This window comes from Haliotis asinina, chromosome 15 (assembly GCF_037392515.1).
Source record: "Haliotis asinina isolate JCU_RB_2024 chromosome 15, JCU_Hal_asi_v2, whole genome shotgun sequence".
Classification (NCBI taxonomy): Eukaryota; Metazoa; Mollusca; class Gastropoda; order Lepetellida; family Haliotidae; genus Haliotis; species Haliotis asinina.
In genome coordinates, this window is record NC_090294.1 from 49,374,524 (window position 1) to 49,394,241 (window position 19,718).

The 19,718-nt window shown below is 37.4% G+C and overlaps 1 protein-coding gene across 2 annotated transcripts in view; it reads left to right on the top strand.

Annotated features, from left to right (window-relative positions):
- Window positions 1–19,718, top strand: part of LOC137265478 (complexin-like) — a 197,437-nt gene that overhangs the window by 22,833 nt on the left and 154,886 nt on the right. For both annotated transcript variants that reach the window (XM_067800885.1, XM_067800883.1), the window contains exon 2: window positions 1,239–1,332. The gene's annotated coding sequence lies outside the window, so the exon portion shown is untranslated. The remainder of the gene's footprint in view (window positions 1–1,238; window positions 1,333–19,718) is intronic.

Here is a 19,718-nt window from a genome sequence, read left to right on the forward strand (position 1 = left end):
TGTCACAAAGAATAAAGTGAAACTGCAGCTGAAGTTTGTTTTATCACATTCCCTAACAATGTTTTGTAAGACCACAAGAAATTAGCTGTGAGATTTTCTTCAGTTTCTTTGAAAACTGAAACTCAAGAAGCATGCCATTCTTAAATTTGGGATTGTTCAGTATTTCAGATATACCTCTACACCCTTTGAAAATCATGTATGCAGCAAATTTTTTTACTGTTCTGCTTTATTGCTATAGAATATAAATATTTGTTTAACTTTTGTATTATTTGACATAAAGTCTGCACAGAAATCCATTCACAAATGATGTCTACCTTTCAAAACCAACAAAATGGTAGACAGATAGAAGCATACTCCTGTATCTGGGACAACAAAATGACAACTGACGATAATATCAAACAGTATGAAGAAGAAATCTGCATGAACAATCATCTGTGTCCCTGTGTCCCTGTGTCCATGTACAATCTGTGCTCATCATATCAGCCTTTGACTAACTGATACATCACACTCGTGAAGATCTGGGTTATATCTGGTGTTCAGTAACCCATGCTTGTGATTAGAGGCAGCTAATCAGATCGGGTGGTCAGGTTGACTGAATCAGTTGACACATGTCATTATATCCCAGCTGCGTAGGTCAGTGCTTGTGCTGTTGACCACTGGTTTGTCTGGTCCAGACTCAGCGATTTACAGATTGTTGCATTGTTTCTATACACCTGTAATATTAGAGATACTTCCGCATGAAATAACAAAGCAAACCAATAATATGCATTGCATCACATTAGAAATACCCAAAATGCAATCTTATTGTAGCGAAATGTTTTGCCAATACAGTGTCCAGTGATTTCATTATGATTCTCATGAATGGCTGTTATGGGGATCAATGTACCCTTTGATGTATTTAAGACACTTTCTGAAAATAAACTTAATTTGATCTTTCAAAAACTTTACTTGTAGGTGAGCTACAGTGCTTGTGACATTATTTACAGTATTTTCATTTATACATATTTTTTGCACAATAAGATCCAATATGTGATCCTCACTCAATTTCAAGAGCAAAGTATTGACTTGTCACACAATTTCAAATAATGAAAAAATAAGTTCCCTTTGTGAAAATTGAACTTTGAGGGTGAAGCAGCTTGCGACTGATTCTCAACAGTGTCACGTCCAGACACATTGCTGTCCCAGCATGCAGTGCTGTCCACTGATGCCTGTATTTTTTTTTTTCATATTCCTCCAAGGTTACTCCGTGCAGTTTAATCGGTGCCTGCCGTCTTCGCCCAATGCAGCAGTTGCCTAAGTGAAGCCTTCCGTACAATCAATGTTAGTTGACAGGTGAGTAGTATTAAAATCAATGGTAGTCGACAGGTGAATGGTACTCATCATTTGTACAGTCTATAGTGAACATGATTTGTGATTTTATGAGACAAAGAGACAAATCTCATCAACATTTACTCATAGCTACCACAGCAGGTGAAACACAGTTTGAACAAAACAAGCAAGCTATACAAGAAATGAAAAACAGATAATAACATCAATTCTCATTTATACTTCTCAACCTGGATTGATACTAGTTGTCAGGTTCATGCTATATTTCACCAGAACCTACGGCTATGTGTATTTGGTTTCAAAGACTAATCAGTTTCCAACTAATCAGGACCATTACCAATAACAAATTCCCATCAGCCATAAGAGATGACTTTCATATTCATTTAGGAAGATAATTTGTCTCGTCAATGGCTGGACGCAATCTCCAGTCCAATAAGATAAATCTGTCGCTATGATTTCCATAATGAAGCAATAACTACCAGAGAAACAGTGATTGTAAGCATGGTAATCATGTTTAGACCTGACCAAAGCATTTCATTGTTATTTGGTGTAAACCCTATTCTACTAACTGCAAATATATGAAAAATATTTAATTAAATGCTGTGTTTTAAAGTGAGTGAGTGAGTTGAGTTTTACTCCGCACTCATCAGCATTCCTTCTATATGGCTAAGTCAGCGATCCTGACCACCTGATCCTGTTAGGCGCCTCTTAAAGAAAGCATAGACGCTTTTATGGCAAGCATTGGTTGCTGAAGGACTGTTTTACCCCGGACCTTCACGGGTAGAAAGTCTATAATAAGGACATAAGTTTGTCAAGCCTTCTATGGATACAACATTCAGATCTCATGATTTTAAAACATCACGGTGTCGTAAGTGAAAGTATGTTCGCATGTGAAAGGTGACTAACAGGATGATGTTGTCTGGCATACTGACTTTGGGGAAGAATGCTAATTGTGTGATTCCAATCACTGGATAGTTTGGTCCAGACAATTTGATGCTGAACAACAACAAACAAATCATAAATAATTGCCTTTTGTATCACCATGGTAAGGTTGTGGGAAGGAATAGATGTCCAGTGTCCCATATTGTCTTGGGAGATTGTGTTCTGTTTACCCATGAAGATCCAGGTTAGAACTGATCTTCAGTGACCATGCTTGTCATAAGGTGCTACTAACAAGACTTGGTGGTAAGTCTCGCTACTTTGGTGGACACTAACCATGATATCCCAATTGATGCTCCTGATGTTGGGCACTGGATTGTCTGGTCCAGACATGATTATTTACAAATGCTGCCATAGAGCTGGAATATTGCTGAGGGTGGTGTTAAAAACCAACACACAAACAAACAGTCCTGTGATTTTGCTCATAGTCTTCATGCCCCATGTATCATGGCCCAGTGCTTATTGCATCCAGTATTCTGGGTTCAATTCCATTTTGCTTGATTTATCCACACAATTCCTATTCATCTAGTTCTCACCAAGGGGGTAACTGTTTGAAGCATTAGCCTGTACAGTTCACTTGCATATTCAGTGAATAGAATCATATTATTTCATGAATTCATTTGTTATTCAGGATCGCTGAACTGAATATTCCTGAATTTGAAGAAAAACCCCAGTGATTTACTTGCATTTGTGTTTTATGTATCACAATGAGATACCCAGTATGAATTATTTCCAAGCCAGGCAAGATAATATCCAGCACTATTGTATATTTCATTTAGCAGTATTGTGGCTGCTGTCATGATTATTCAACACTGTCAGCATGGTCTACACATGTCAAATAATATACTGAGGGAAAGAAATAAGGGATCACATGAAAGGACACATATTCCTTTATTTTTTTTCTAGATTTCTTTACAAGCTTTGTATCGCAAGGCTCGTGAAGAAACCTGGACAAAAATAAGGGAACACTTGTGCTTTCATGTAATCCTTTTTTTTTTCTTCAGTGTGTATATATTATTTCACTGGTTATAATGAATAAAACATCAGCTGCTGATGTTATTGTATTTGTGAAAATTATTTGTATTCGTTCCCCAGTATTTGTCATGTGTATTATATTCACCTCCTTGTGTCGTCACGACTTGGCACTTGCAAGAGGAATAACGTTCAAAACAGCATTTAACTGATTTTCACTCACTTCATAAAACCATGATTCCCAAACTAGCACACTTACCAGTTCAGACAAAACATAATACCCCCTTCACACTTGATGTGGAATGTGCCGGAATGCTGTGGGAATGAAAATTTCTTGAGATTCCTGGAAATTCAATGTGAATTTTAAACTACTCTCCAATGCATTACAACTATTTGGGTCAATTCTTGCAACATACCCAAATGTTTCAACATGTTCCAAACTTACAAGGTACATTCCAAGTGGAAAAGTATCAAACAGCTTATGTTCTGCATTCGAACTGCATTCTAAGCATTCTGAATACTTTCAAGGAAGAATAGAAAAGACAAACCACTTCCCCATCCTGTCAGAATGTATCGAAATTGTTTATTTTGTCTTTCCTTTCAGAATGCATTTCGAATTTTGGAAATATTTTTTTTCTGGCTAATTCCCCTTGATTCCTGTCAATTCAAAGTAGGTGTGAAAGGGCTTTAGCAGCCTTCAGAACCATATGTTTAGAACATAGTTCTTGTTTTTCAGTGTTATATTTAAAAGATCAAAACCAAGGTTTTGTTTCAAAAAGTAGGCAAATCACAGAGACTGGATATGGCTAGGGCTGATAAGTACACATGCTTCATTATGTACTAACAAACAATCACACTTGTAGTGATTCTTCGTAGTGATTCTTCATGCCTAGTGGCTAAAACTGCCAAACTGGTAAGCAAGGATGCAAGTTTGAAACCAGATATCTACACAATATATTGGAAGGTTTTGAAAATGTGATATTTTATGTATTATCATATTCAGAAATATCAAGACAAAGCTATATCAGTGTTCAAAACTTGTACAAGTAATTTGAAGTCAAGGGCAATTCCTCAGAAAATCCTCTTGCAGTTCTTGAGAAATTCCTTGGACCCAATCAGTTCTGTAGAAAATCCCCGGGATATCTTGGAAAATGCCCGTAAAACTACCAGTAGAGGTTTACTCAGTAAAAGGAATACTTGATGAAGTCACTGGAGGTTTATAAACTGAATGATTGCATTCTGTGAACTTGAAGGGTTATGGCAAGCACCAAACAATGTCATGCTGCACTCAGGCCATGGAAGTAGAGCAGTGTGGGGGGAAGTGTTAGCAGTGTCTGTTTTTACACTACAGTTTGTTGTTGATGTCATGCAAGGAGACTCCGCGATGGTCAATACGTATGTCTTGTGAATCAATAGGAGGCTAGAGTGCTCTTTGTTGCTCTGAAATTACCGAACAATGCAGCTATTGTGGCAGCTCAAGTTAATAAGTATGTCCTTGGTCATAAGTGTCTCTTGTTTTCTATCTGAAGCTAAATACAAACTGTCTTTTGTTTTCTTGTTTCTGCCCTTATGATTCTGACAGTGTAACAAGGGTGCTGAAACAACAAAATTGTAATGATTTCCTGATCAGTTAAGCAGTGAAAAAATCACTATCAATAGACAAAGGCCATTTTTCGAGATTATTGACCCCCAAAGGTATATATTGATAGTTTGCCGTCTGTGAATTTCATTTTGACATTGATGAAGCAGTTTTAATATCTGTGGGACTTTTTCAGCAATCAGTTGGCCTTCCATGACTTCTTGCATTGTGCATCCCATTTGGCTACATAGTACGCTCATCACCTAGTCAGAAAGTGTGACACAAGTGGGAGCCTTATTCTTTTGTTGTCGTTCTCCCTAGTGGTCTTCACAGCTCAGTCTGGATTTATCTCCCCTTACTTAAGTGTGAGAACCTCAATTTTTCCTGTGGCTCACATGGTTGTTTATTTCATATGTAAGCACCATCCAACCAATGAGAGAGATAGTTAAGAGGGATCAGTGAAATTACAATCAGAATTTCTTTCTAATCATGCAGGCTCACAAAGGTACCTCAGAGTATTCCAGACAACAATGATGACCTGCGTGGCTGATTACATCAGTATTTACATTTGACTCAGTTCAGTTGGATAGCATTTAAACTGAACAATTTCCCAGTCTTTGGGAAGTACTGGTACACAAACTCAGCCTTCAGTTTGACCTTGAAGAATGTTCTTTTTTCAGTTTCTAAATTTTGAACAGGGAACTTTTTCAAACTTTACTTCAAGGCTTCATTAACATTTGTGACACCTCTGGCACTTCTGAGTAGTGAATACAAAGAATTAGTGTATTTATCCTCACAGTACCACTATTGAGTTATGGTGAAGAGTCCAACTAACACTACCTGGGGATGGTGGTGAGGTCTAGCTGATGGTGACAGATCTTTCTTCAAGTCTGTCAAAGCTGTCGTCTGCTGTCTGCCAGCTCTCTCTCTGCTTGCCTGGCCTGCCTGATTTTAGAGGCAGACGGACAACTAACCATCAGCATCTTTGCAGTTTGCATTTTTTACAAGCTTTGCATATCTCTGACAAGTATCCACAACAAATAGTGTCACACATAGGAAAGAAATGGAGTGACTTGTTAGAAACTAGTACATTGTAGTCTGAGAATAATGCTTTCTGACTGACTGATGTGAACTTCTTGTTGGTCATTTTTTATGTTTGCAAAGGAAAAGTCAACCTGACCATATTGGGATGTCCAAAACTGTTTGTTTTAGCCCAAGTGACAATGAAGATCAGCACTTATTGAGATTGTAGGGATTATGACAGTTTGTATCAGATTATCTGATATGTAAGTAAGAAATTCTTAGTTTGTTGTGTTGTTCTGTATGTGGCTAGTCTTCATCAGTTTGACATCCCCAGTTTGTCTTTTAGCAATGTTTAATGCACTAGTCACAATGTTATGATCTGAAGAGTTTTGTACAGCCTGGTTCTCTTGATAGCATTGGTCAGGGTGGTAGTGCAGGTATGTGCATCATATCAGATTTCTGTTATAATGGTTTCAAACCAGATACTCTCCTTGATCAAATGTCTTGGTTTTTGAGGACCATGCATGTTTCCCTGCAGTGTTGTAAATGAATCTTATCTGAAAGAATCTGCAAGGTTGAGTAAAGACTTGGTTTTTCTTATTACAGTATGTCAGCACTCTGTGTTCTTAATCATTTTCTTTGTTGTCCTTAGAGATTCTCAAACAGCTTTCAAACTGATTACATTTCACAAAAAAATAGCGAACTCATCCGCCCACCCACTACAACATCAGCACATCAGCATCAACAACTGCTCCAGCTAGATAACGTGACAAATGGCTAGATGTGAGTAAGTTCAGTGGGTGGAACATATCCGGCAGTGTTGAAATACATGTCAATTGACATATCTGACATGATTGAAACCAACGACGTATATAGCACTACTTCAGCCATTATCCAGGGTTTTTTAATGTGGTACATAATGACTAAGAAGCAGGATACTCTCCCTTGAAACAACCGCAGCATGCAGCAGCCATCAGGTAAATGTGGACTCAAATGATGGTAATGTCAAACCCAGTAATCAATAGTCTCGCGACATCAGTAGGTAGTAAACAGAGATAAAAGTGCAAATGTCAAGGTATACGTACACCGCAGATATAAAGTCATGTATCCCTTGTATACCACAAGGATCCTTGCTTCAGATTCAGTGAAGCTCACCTGCCTGAAAGCGAAGTAATCTTACGTCATGGTGCATTGTCATTTCTCCATCTGGTTGTTTGACAACTGGTTGCCAGTTCTCTAGGTGGCTGGCTGTCATTTGTATGGTTGTCTGTATTTCCTTTGATTGTCAGTTGAGTCATTGTCTGTCATTTGTCCGGCCTTCTGTGTTCCCACCGATTTTGTCTGTCATCTGTCTGTCTGTCCATAGTCCCTTAGATTATCAGTTGAGTCATTGTCTGTCATCTGTCTGGCTGTCCATAGTCCCTCTGATTGTCAGTTGACTCATTGTCTACAATCTCGCTGGCTGTCTGTATTCCTTCAATTGCCTGTCATCTCTCTGGTTGTCTGCATCATTCATTTGACCCATTGTCTGTCATCAGTCTGATTGTCTGTATGTGACCCTCCAATTGTCTGTCATCTGTCTGGAAGTCTGTCATCCTTAGTGTTGACCTTCATGCCTCCATTGTCATTGTCTTGTCATAGCAAATGTTTCATTATAGCCATTTTCCGAATACACATTAAATTCCAAGACCAAAGTCTCTGTAGTCATGATGATCACAAGCAGGATATGCCCCTTCAGGTTGAGTAGAGAGTGACACTCCACTCATTGCTGTCCTTGTTAACTTAATTATCTTGTTTTGAACATTCCAGATTAGAGAGGGTGATGCTGTTTATGTTCCCCAGAGAACTAAGTTCCCCTATTGACATATATGTGTTTACAATCCAGTCAGTTTTTGGGTCCATTTGTCCATCAATAGCTTATTTTCCATCGGTTTCCTGAAACTGCTCCCTTGAGCCTGTTCAGCAGAGACTTTCTTTCTATGAATTGAGCCTTCAACCACTCCAAAACACTCACAAAATTCCAGTCTGATCTTATGTAGCTATTTTTGTTCAGTGCGCAGTTTGCAGGCTTACAGATGGTTTGACATGATAAATAAAACATTGTTGTCTCTTTAAACAGAATAAATGTTTTACATTTACATTTTAAGCAAGGAATGGTCTCCATGGAGATGGAGTTGTTTTGCATGTAATGAGGAAACATTTGTAGACATAGCAAATGTGATGCCACTGAAATATGTGTTAGCTGCTTTTGAGGGCAGGGTGTGTCTGTGAGTCTGGAGCCTGGACTCTAGAGATGCGAGGCATGAAATCAGTTGTCATAAGTTGACATCTGTACAGGCTTGTGACATGTGACATCCTGTTTAGCCTCCTGCCACTAATGTTCCTTTTTTTCTGTAAGTGTTTTAATAGTGGGACTTTAGTTGTATATTTGTGCTTTTTGTTGTGTGCTGCACTCAATATCCCAGCTATCTGGTGGTGATCTGTGACTCATTCAGTTCAGTCATTTCCATTGCAAGCATCAACTTACACTTTTGAGATCAAACACATCAGATTTCAAAGAAAGTCTGAACTACTCTTTATCAATGAGCCATTTACACCATCCATTGACTGTTTTATTTGCTTCTTATGACAAACATGGGTTGCTTAAGATCTGCCCAGATCATCACAAAGGGATGGATGGATCTTTAACATGAAAATAACCAATGAAATGCAATATGACAACACAAATTTTTGGAATTAATGAAACCAAGTCAGTGAGCTTGACAACCCAAACCCTGAAAAGCATGGTTTACTGGAGGCCAGTATTCTAACCTGGACCTTCACTGGTCCATGAACCAAGAAATATCGCTAGAATATGTCATTTGTAAACAAAGAAACAAGCTATTCAAATCTGCGCTGAATCAAACTTGCTCATTTTAATTCCTGTCAATTACTTTTGATGAGGTGGATTAACTTGAAAGTCTTCATTCCTATCAGTGCAATTCTTGATAGATCCATCCACCCCTAAGGGTCCTGTCTGGTGATTGTATACAGTACTGGACTTGTGCTGGATAAATACTTCTAAACTCCTCTGCAACAGTCCTTCTCATATCACTGCATTTGAGCATCCCACTGCGCCAATGTTGATTTCAGAGAAAATCAAGCGCTACACCATATCCCTGAGCCATTTACACCGTCCATTGGCTGTTTTATATACCTTAACTATCCCTGGCCTGCTCATGTTTGGAAATCAGGGCTTTTGAAATCTTTATTCTTCCACTTACAACAGTATTAACATTTTTCTGTCCTTTGAGGAATTTTGAATGAGCTAATTAAAAAATATTAAGAGCTTTTCGGCATTGAGGAAAGAATTCATTGTTCATCATTGCAATCCCAGGAGAGGGATAAATTGCATCTTGTAATCAAATACAATAAAAACTTCTTTGATATTTGCTTTGATCCGCGATTATTAGAATGTAGAATGTGAAATATTAGTGGGTGAGTTAATTTGCAATAATATGAATTGATTGTTAAAAAATGAGGATGATTTTTCGTCTTTGAAAAAAAAAATTGATATTGATTAAAAGTGTCTTTTCTTCTTTAAACCCACCTCAAGTTCTGATTCTTGTTCAAAATCAAACATGGCTACCTTATGGTTTGACATGAAATAAAGTTGGCCAGTGCAGAATAACAACCTTCTTTTGTTATGATATTAATCAATAAACATGCAGGTGAGCTCCAGAGACTTCTGGGTATATACGTTGGATGTGTTCCAAGTTCTGTTTAGGGAATTCATGGATGTATTTTTCTTGAACAGAATTGTGTGTTTACATTATATCAGGAAAGCAACCTTTTTCATTGCTTGATTGAGGTAAACATTGCTGATAGTTAGTGACAATATTTGACATTCCTACAAAGGAGTTAAGTCTAATCACACGTCTGTCATACTCTGTGCACTATGGTGCTTAACGTGCAGCAAGCATTCCTACTGTGTGGTGTGACAGACAACAACTATCTCAATTGCCGCCAATCTCACTGAAAAAACACGATTGTGCTCTCAACTGCTCCATAAAGATCCAAAGAAGTCTCATGATAGCACATGTCACACAAATCAGATATCACGAAAGTGAATAATGATGCTTCAGATAACACTAAATCTGAACAATATTCACTGGTTATTTCTCACGTCAGTGCGATAAACATTGAAAAAGAACGCATATGTGACTTTGCTTTTACAGCCTTGGTCTTTACATTTTCTGATTCCAATTTTAATGGTCAAGGTGACATTCCTATATGATGGTAGTTCAGTTTTCTAGTGTGATGGTGAGTTCTATGACCCTGTATGATGGTCAGGTTGATGTTCCTGTATGATGGTGAGGTCAGTGTTCTAGATCAACATTTCTGTATGATGGTCCTGATCAATGTTCCTGTATGATGGTGACGTCGATGTCCCTATACAATGGTCAGGGCAATGTTCCTGTATGATGGTCCGGGTGTTGATTCTGTGTGATGGTCAGGTCGATGTTCTTGTGTGATATTCTGGTCTCTGTTCCTGTTTGATGGTCAGGTCGATGGTCCTGTTTGATGGTCAGGTTAATGTTCAAGTATGATGGTCAGGTCGACACTTGTGTATGATGGTTAGGTTAGTGTTCCTGTTTGATCTTCATTTGTGTATGATAGTCAGGTTGATATGTTTGTATGATGGTCAAGTCGCTGTTCCTGTTTAATGGTCAGGTTCATGTTCCAGTATAATGGTGAGGTCGATGTTCCAGAACAACATTTCTGTATGATGGTCCTGATCAACGTTTCTGTATGTTGGTCAGGTCAGTGTTCCTATACAATGGTCAGGGCGATGTTCCTGTATGATAGGTCAGTGTTCCTGTATGATGGTCAGGTTGATGTTCCTGTATGATGGTCAGTGTGATGTTCCTTTATGATAGTCACATCAGCATTCCAGCAGAATGATGGTCAAGTCGATGTTCCTGTATCATGCTCAAGTCATTGTTCTTGTATGATGGTCAAGTTGATGTTCTTGTATGATGATCAGGGTGATGTTCCTCACTCTCTAAATTCTTAAGTTTGAGGTGGTGAATTTAATGTGCAATATCAATAGTTGGTGATATGGTAAGATTAATAGTTGACAATTTTCCATAACATCTTTGTCACATTGATTGTAGTCTGAACAAAAGAACAATCTACATTGAACTCAAATGTCCACTTAATCATAGTATTATTGCATGTCGATTCCTAAGTAACCATTAAGACAATTATTAATCATATATCAGTCTGTAAAAGAACTTGGTGTGAAATTCACAAGGAACATAGCAATGTGCTATGTAGGTTTACTATTTTGTACAAATCACTACAAAGGTATTATACTGGCAGTACAAATACAAGGGCAGTGTTGTATAAAGTCAGTAAATTTAGCAATAAAGATGGTAATGATGCCTTTTAGCAGCATTTAAAAGTTGTATATATATATAATGACCCTATTGTGATGTCATGGCACAGTTATGACATCATAGGGTTGACATCATACCATCAACTGTCAGTTCACCTGATAAAGGGTCTGAAATGACACCAAAACATTGTGTTTCAAAGAAACAAAAAGAAGATTTATCCATAGAAGACCTTGGTCAATGATGGTAATGTTTCTCTTGACTGCACCCATGTTCAAGTCTTCAAAATAATCTAAGATTATTAATCTCTGTATATGTAGTATTGATCGTAACAAATACACCCATTTAAATTGAAAAGGAGTCCCAGGCAAACCAGGGATTCAGAACATGAACCTGTCTAAATCTAGATTTGCTTCATGTGGGATTTTAGCATTGCAGATGGCTTGGCAGTTGGGGAAATTAAATATGGTTCAGGGACTGTGAGACAGACTAGCAGGGTAAGATCCCCTCACAACTGCTGGACTTGTAACTTGATGTGTATTAAGAGATGTGAGGCAAGTCATTTGGGGGGTCTTGTGCTTGCTCTGAATTTTGATGATGTGACTGAGAGTCTGTTCAAAGCAGATAAGGATAAACTTTATGGATGAACAATTTCCTTCTTCAGGTGGTACGATGTTTTCATACAGATTTTTGTATCATTGTCAAGGCAAGAATATGTATCAAAACATTGCACCATCTGAATAAAATCTGTCTTTCTCTGACTTTCCAGGTGTTAAAAATGCAACTCACAGTAGTTGTTCAAAGCAGTTCGCGTAGTCATTCAACTCAATAATTGAACCACCCAACTCACACAAATGCGCTCATACAAACCCACTCACTTACCTTTCCATCACTCACTCGCTCCACTCATTCACTCGCTCATTAACAAGTCAAAGGAACACTGATCCAGAGCCATTTATGTTTCATGCCAACAATCTAATTACAACATCAATCTGCCAGGTGCTCAGTCCGTGGTCTCTTGACCATCCACCTTGGCAAAATTTCTTCAACATAATCACTGAGACATTAAGAACGATGAATGCCCTTCAGATGCTGTTACGTGAAAATGTCCCTGGTAGCTCTAATCTGATTGTAATAAAGTATCCCTTCAATGTAAGTTTATTCAGTTTGATCCAGTTTCTGTTTCTTTTGCCTCGATATATAATTATGTTTTGTAACAATGTGATGTCTAGTGACCTATGATATTAGAAACACATAATCAGTATGTTTAAATTCGTAAACTAAATCAACCCACTTCGCAGATGGCATATTTTATAATTAACACAAACATGCATGCGCAGCAATACCCAGTCAGTGACATGTAGCCCAGTAATGCAACACAGACCACTCCCAGTGTGTCAACCAAAGATGAAACAGTTGTCAACTATCGGTTGACCTGATGTTTGTTCAGTTTATGGAAAAACACATGCTACGTCAGTTGTTTGTTAGCCATCACAAGTTACGGAACAACTTGTATTGTAGCTACATTCATCCCATCCAACACCAAAAACCCAGCTAATGTCTTAGTATCATGGGACTAGTGGGGTAGCCTAGTGGGGTAGCCTAGTGGGTTAAAGTGTTCACTCCTCACACTGAAGACCTGGGTTCAATTTCCCACATGGGGGATATGTGTGAAGCCCATTTCTGGTGTCCCCAACTGTAATACTGCAATTATATTGCCAAAAGTGACACAAAACGAAACTCACTTTGTATCAAAGCAAGGTTTGATTTTCACGGTTTACTGTTTTAATATTTGTTGTTCCACGACATAAGTTTACTGAAAGAGTCAGAGTGCCCTAGGGAAAGGTCAGGTTCTAGGATGGCAAGACACAACATGAAGTCTGTAACACTCTCTGTTCCCAGGTGTCATTGCCAGGATAATTGTAACAAAGTTACACAAATCAATGCCAGAACACTACCTGCAGCTGTGGCTGGAGATAATTGCAGAGTAAGTAGATAACTGGAAAGGTGCTGATGAGAAACAGACCCACAGGATGTTTTTGCCATACACTACCATGTTCTTAATCTTTATTTATGTATTTGTCAGGCGAGACTTTGACTCAGCTCATCCATGATCATGTATTCTGTGTTTCTGCGTGGATTATGTTCAAGCAACAACACAACTTCAAGGTTTGGCGTTTGTGATAAAAACAGAGGAGAGGTTTAAACTTATGAACCATCTAAAAGCAAAGCATACGAGACAGAATGAAACGAATATATATGGTGAAACTATTAAGTACTTCAGGGGTGGAAATGTAATGGATGTCAGCTCCTGTGCTATGAGGAGCACAGTGTTTTGGAATGTTATCATACTCCTTCATCACATGGGTAAAGTTCTGGATGCCCCCTGCATTTTGAGGAACATAGCATGGAGTATCTTCATACTTCTTTGAAAGATTAATGAGTCAGGAGTTTAAATACACTCCGAAATGACATGTTCATGGTGACAAAGAAGTGAAAAAAAAACATCAAGCTCCTCGGGATAATAAAGTTGACATTTGTAAATTCCATCAGATGATGAAGGAGTAAGAATTTTCCATATTTTACAAAAGTTGATTTCCTTGAATTTTTCCCCTTTCTGCGCAACTGATAAACAGTTGGTGAGTGAATTTAGTGGGTGAGTTTAGGCTTACAACACTTTTAGCAATATTCCATCAATATCATGGAAGGACAGACCAGAAATAGCCTCTACACATTGTAGGCATATGGGGAGTAAAACGTGGATCTACAGCATGACAAGCAAACACTTTGACTTCTAGGCTACCCCACCAACTCTAAAATGTTAACAATAACTGTTGCTGAAAGTACTAAACATGATATGTGAGGTTCAATCACAACAAGGGATTTTCATGTGCAAACAAATTCAAAGATGAGACATATAATCACAATTCACTCACTCCAAGTCACTATGACTCATGGAAAGATATCAGATTGTCTGATGTAATAATCATTCAATTCTTAATTAGAAATATATACTAGTGAAAGATTAAGGTGATAGTAATGAAAGACCTGAACAATCAACACATGAATTATTAGCATTGACATTTTATCTCTCATACAAATGACTTTATGAATTCCACACTGGCTGATAGTTTTAGACAAGACAGAGAGAACTCACTATTTATTGATGGTTACATAGTGGTGTAGAGATGGCTTGGAGCCAGGAAGCCTTTGTTAAAACTACTTAAAATTCCACATTTCCTTACATTGGTGTTTGAAGGCTGCTGTGTAATGTCTAGATCAGCAGCACTTATCAGTTAAGACAACTCTGATAACAAATGCAATCTGACATTTATCAGTCCTTTTTCAGGTTTCCTATTGCACACATGGAAGTTGTATTTGCAAGTTGTTTTGTAATAAGGAGGATATCAGTTGCGCCCATTCCTGTGATGTCAGAGATCAAAGCAGAAAGCTGGGCTAAGCGTGAAGAACTATTGTTTCAGTGTCTCATATTCACTGCAGAATTTATGTCATCGTCGGGGGAATCTAAACATCTTGTCAGTAATGTAGTTCATAGTCAGCTCCAAGGAATATATAGCACTTGAAGACATGATGGTTGTGTCAGACAACATGGCGATATTTAATTAGGAAATAAATTTGGTGTATTTTATTTATGAGAAACATGTAGGGTTGCCACTCTGTTCCTTTGTTCGTACCTCTGATGTTTGGGGAATTTTGTTGTCTCGTGAAGCTTTGTTGTTCCTGTTATTTCTAGAAACGCATGAGTCATCCGAGTTAATGTGGGTGCAGCAGAATCTTCTGGGGCCGTAAATATAAATAAAAGGTGCGTCAGTCGTCTTCTACTGCAGTGTTAGACAGTGGGTGATTAAGTTCTAAAACTAATATTGTGTCAAAATACCCTTTTTGATTTTGTATCATACCATCTTATTTGAAGGTCATGTGAAAGTGTCTTATAATGTTGCGTATTATGCTTTGCTGTGACATGATCCCGTGAAACTGTCACATGACGTGATCCAGAATAAATGTAACCTCACACAATCCAGTATCAATTGCACATCACATGATCTGCTGTAAATATCACATGACATGACAGTGTAAATGTCGCATCACACAATTTAGTTTAAACGTCACATCACATGATCTAGTGTAAATGTCACATCACATGATATTGTGTAAATGTCTGTGCTGTTGTGTAGAGACAAGAGCTTCTGCTCTTCTTTAAGAGCTGGTGCTTGTCTACTGCCTGCATCTCTGCATTAGATGAAACAAGAGATTGAAATGGGTTTTTGTGGCTGCCAGGGCAAAACTGTACCATGGTCCAAGAGGCATCAGTCCAGATAAACTTACGCAATGTTACCATAAATGTGCAACAAATTTGAATGCATTAAACCCAATTTTACTTCACCTCATGTAATGTCACATCACATTTTCCTATTTTATTGCCATAGCACACTATCTTGTTTTAATGTCATCACACTATTCAGTTTTAATGTCACTTCACACTATGCAGTTTTATTGTTATGTCACATTATCCAGTTTTATTGTCATCACACTATCCAGTTTTAATGTCATCACACTATCCAGTTTGTTTTTTTGTTTGTTTTTTGTCATATCACACTATCCAGATTTATGTCATATAACACTATCCAATTTTAATGTCATATCACACCATGCATTTTTATTTCCATGTCACTGTACCCATTTTAATGTCATATTACAGTAGCTGGCAGTTTCAACATCATCGCACTTACCACTTGTCTAAAGCCCAGGTCTTGTAACATTCCGTTTACTTCAATGAGTAGTTTGTACTCATAATGACACAAAAAATGTACTTAAATGCTGATTTGGGAATCTTGTAGAATCTGTTACTACAACACCGTCATGTGAGGTTTACTATAATATTTGAGGTGTATGATTGTATGTGGACAAGCTAGGCAACAAATTCATTTGGTGCAGGCTCTTTGGTAAAACAATAAATCCACAAGAAGGGACAATTCCCAATCAGTTGAGTCATGACAGATTGAAAAGTGGTTTCTAATTGTGAGTATAATCAAGCCAGGAAATGGGCCAGACTATGTGAGCCTGTGGCAAATGACAGAAGGTGTACGTTCCAGGAAGACAATTGGACAGTGCTAGATGGATTGTCTGCAAGAACAAATGCTGTAGTCACAGTCGAAAAGTCCCGAGTGAGAAAAGAATTAAGTATTTCCATATCATCTAGAATATGTTCACATGGTCTTGAAAAATCTTGAATTTGATTCTTCCAAGATAAAAGCTTTAGTTTAATTCTTTTTTGATGAGGTTTTGAATTGGATATTTTTTTTAAAAGAAATTGAATTGAATTCTTTCTTAGACTTTGAAATCATTTGCATTTGTTGTTTAAAGCAACTCAACACTGCTTTCATTTCTGGGGGACATTTTCATATTTGGGGAGAAAGTGGAAACACAGTCTCAAATCATGCTGCTGACAGTTGCGAAAAACGGTTTCTTTAAATTTTTCTTTAAAAACTGAGGCTATGTCAAGTCTCGTTGGGCAGTACACAACAGACTACATCAGTTAGAGATCATAACTGATCACATTATTTTGTAACCACAGTCAACTTCACTATTTTGTAATCAAAATTGACTACACTAAAAGCAACCACAACTGACTACATTATTTAGTAACCATAACCAACGGCTCTATTTACTGATCATAACAAATGTTCTTCACAGTTTTTCTGTTTCAAGCAGTAACCTTTATTTATGTAACCTAATAATTTCCTTGACATTTTAGTATGATGTAATCAAGAGAAGATGTTTAATATGGAGATTTAATACACATAACGCCAGGGTTCATGCGTGTTGAGAACTGTTCCCTGTAGGCATCTGTGCTGTAATAAAATCAAACACTTCAACATAGCTCACAAAGTGCAGTGCAAGATGTCATTAAGATTAATCGCATATGGGAGGATGTCTGAGAGAATACATAATTGCCTGTTAGAGTAGCGACTGTCAACATGGGGATTGTTATCTATAGAGACGTGCGTTGACATTGCAAAGTCAACGCAGGACAAACACACAGAATCTCTGGAGGCGATACCTTGTGTCCATATTGCTCAATAACGTCCTCTTCTGTATCTTGCCTGTTAGCAAATCTTTCCAATCAGATGTTGTTTTATTGACATCTTCAATGTTTGCCTAATTAGTGTGATGCCTTATTAATAGATATTTCTTCAGATTGTGAAGTTCCATCATTACTGGGAATATTGAGAGCATGGGTTAAATCAGTCGTCATGTAATCATACTGGTTGTATTTCTAAGATTTTGTGTGTGTTTTCTCCTGAAAACACTTAACCAGTACACCTGAAACTATCTCACATGGAATAATGTGGACATGTATTTTTAGAGGTGCTGATTTAGTAAATGGATTACTGTTTTCTGTGTTGTAAAGTTAGTTGTCTTTCATTTGTAAGGACATCCCAACTTCACTTTTAACGTTATATTTCTCAGTTTCTGAGACCTGCTAAATATCTGTTGAAATTAAAAACTAACGTTATTTGGGGGGAGGTAGATTAGCAATTGTTTAGAAAAGAGTATTCTCAGGGAGAGGTACAGGTTCTGTTGGTTGAGGGCAGTCAACTTCATCTATTGTAAATATTTAGCCTTAATGTCAACACCAAATATAATAATACTGATCCAGAATTGAACTCCTTGCTGCAGGAGCATGGTCGAAACACATACAACCTGAATGACATGACACTCCAGACAACCCAAGCTGCAGAGGCAGTTTCTTTTTTTAGCAATCTCACTTGCCAAAGAAGTCACCACATAGGTGTTTTGTTTCAGGGCAGGACTGAATCACGTAATCAATCTTGATCTACTGAAACAGATTCCATGGGATAAGATATTTGGTTGGATAACTGGCAGTAGCTCATGATGAAGATATTTGAACCTCAGTTGTACATCTGTTTTTGTCTCAAACTGGTTACTCAGGTTACTCTGAGTGACCGATCAGAATGTCAGTTGTACCCAAACCCATGCTACAATTCAACAATTTTTGGTTTTCAAACATCGTTTCGCAGTTTTGGTTTCAGTATGTAAGACCAGACCAATGTTATTTGTTGTTTTTCAGATCTGCCGGGGGTATTTTTTCAAGAATAAGAAAAAAAAAATTAACTTAATTTTTCCCACTCCAAAAATAAATCCCTCTGGTTCTTATTGGCCTAAAATGTAAACTTACAAGAAATTTGTTTTTGACAGTTTTATTGCCATATATACTTCATGAATTTTGCCAAAAGTAAAATACTTTGAGTATTTAGAAGGAATGTTACTTAGCATGATAATTTTATTTATTTTTTTCCTCCTGCTTTTAGGTTTTTTGAAGACAAAGGTGCATGAATCAAGAAATAAAATTGGTCTGGCCTAAATGAAAAATGACAATAACTTCTTTTTTGATCAGAACAAAACTTCAGGTGTATTTAAGTCCCAGTAGCTGCTGGGATCAGATTCATGGATTCCTTGATACTATTCTTAGTGTTATGTAGGAGTGAAAATACATTAATATTTTTAAGTGTTTATTTCTGTCTTGTTTATCAAATGTCAAATGTCTATGAAGTTATGAAACAGTGTTTGGATCAATGAGCAACATATTTTTAACTTTGGAATTTGATAAGACAGTTTTGCAGCAGGTGTGAATACATTTCTATTTACGATTATGAAACAAAGACGAAAAACAACACGGCATTGCTTTAAATGTAGTTCACTCAGACCAGCTCAAGACTCATGGGTAGTTACTTTTTTCCAAGATAGATTGTAACATTTTAAAAGTTCTATATGAATATGGTAAATGGCACATTTTTTCCTTTGTACCAGTTTCAAAGACTGAAATAAACTTACAGCAGACATGTAACTTTTTGTGACATAGCATGGAAAAGCTCCATAATTTTAGGACATAACCTCCAAACTGACATGCTAATTGCATAACAAGCCTGTTTTTACTTCAGGTCTTAGTCGATTGCACATTTATGTATCAAGTTGATTCAACAAATTTGCCGATGTTAAGGCTTTGAATACTTTAAAACATATGTAATAACAGATGCTTTTCCAAACTTAAACTTGATAAATGAAAATGTTGAACAAAAGACACATCTGGGGTTGAAACATGTTCACAGTCAGATTTATGGATGTCAGCTTCGTTATTGTGGATAACACAATATTTCGGAGGGTATGCTTGCTCCTTCATCAGGTGAATCAGGTGAAGGATGAGGGAGCATACGCTCTGAAATGTTGTGTTATCCACAATAAAAAAGTTGACATCCATAAATCTGACTTTTCTTATGCTTTCCACTTCCAAATACCCTTCAAAGATTTAATGTTCACAGTGTTTGAAACATGGGAGGTTCACTGATTGGGCCGGTGCCATTCAGTGAGCTTCCATCTCAGATGTTTGACTTGCATTACATGCTTTTTCTGTCTGCTTATCTTTTGGATTACCATGTCCAGTGATTGTGTTGACTAAT